General features: G+C 29.3%; 1 protein-coding gene across 1 annotated transcript in view; it reads right to left on the reverse strand.

Moving 5' to 3' along the window:
• LOC119586436 overlaps positions 1–583 on the reverse strand; it is a gene marked incomplete in the record, with an annotated part of 196,777 nt that overhangs the window by 64,641 nt on the left and 131,553 nt on the right.

The raw sequence follows: 583 nt of genomic DNA on the forward strand, positions 1-583 counted from the left end.
GTAAGCAATTAAATTTCTTAAACATATGATTCTTCTTTGACCTGAAGCCCCCCTAGAAGATGATAAAGGAAGAGACAAGAAAGATAGGAAAAAATAATTACGTCTCGAAAACGTGATTCACGATTACGAACTCTTGCAATATATTTTCTTTTTCTTTCAGTTTTTATTTCATTCTATATTTTTGTTTTCATTTCACTTGATGTAAATTTTTTCTGTTTTGTTCCTTCACTTTCTTTTTTTTTGTCTTTCAGTCTTCCCATTTTCGTCTTGTATTGTTATTTCCATTTATTCTTTTCTATTTTTCTATTATTCTTTGATTTTAATCTGCTTTAACCAACTTTTATTCTTATTTATATCTTCTTTCCTTCACTCCATTTATCAGTATCCATTTCTATCCCATGTTCAATTCACGTTTTTTTTTTATCATATTTCTTTTTCATATTCTATCACTTCCTTTCTTCATTTCTGTAATCATATTTTCACATTCAATTCTTACTATCCTCTTCTTTCTCTCCTTTCTTCTTTCCTTTTTCACTCCTTACCCATTCCCCTCTTTGTACCCTTCCCCTTTTTCTCCTTCAGT

The sequence above is a fragment of the Penaeus monodon genome, chromosome 21, assembly GCF_015228065.2.
Source record: "Penaeus monodon isolate SGIC_2016 chromosome 21, NSTDA_Pmon_1, whole genome shotgun sequence".
Lineage (NCBI taxonomy): Eukaryota > Metazoa > Arthropoda > Malacostraca > Decapoda > Penaeidae > Penaeus > Penaeus monodon.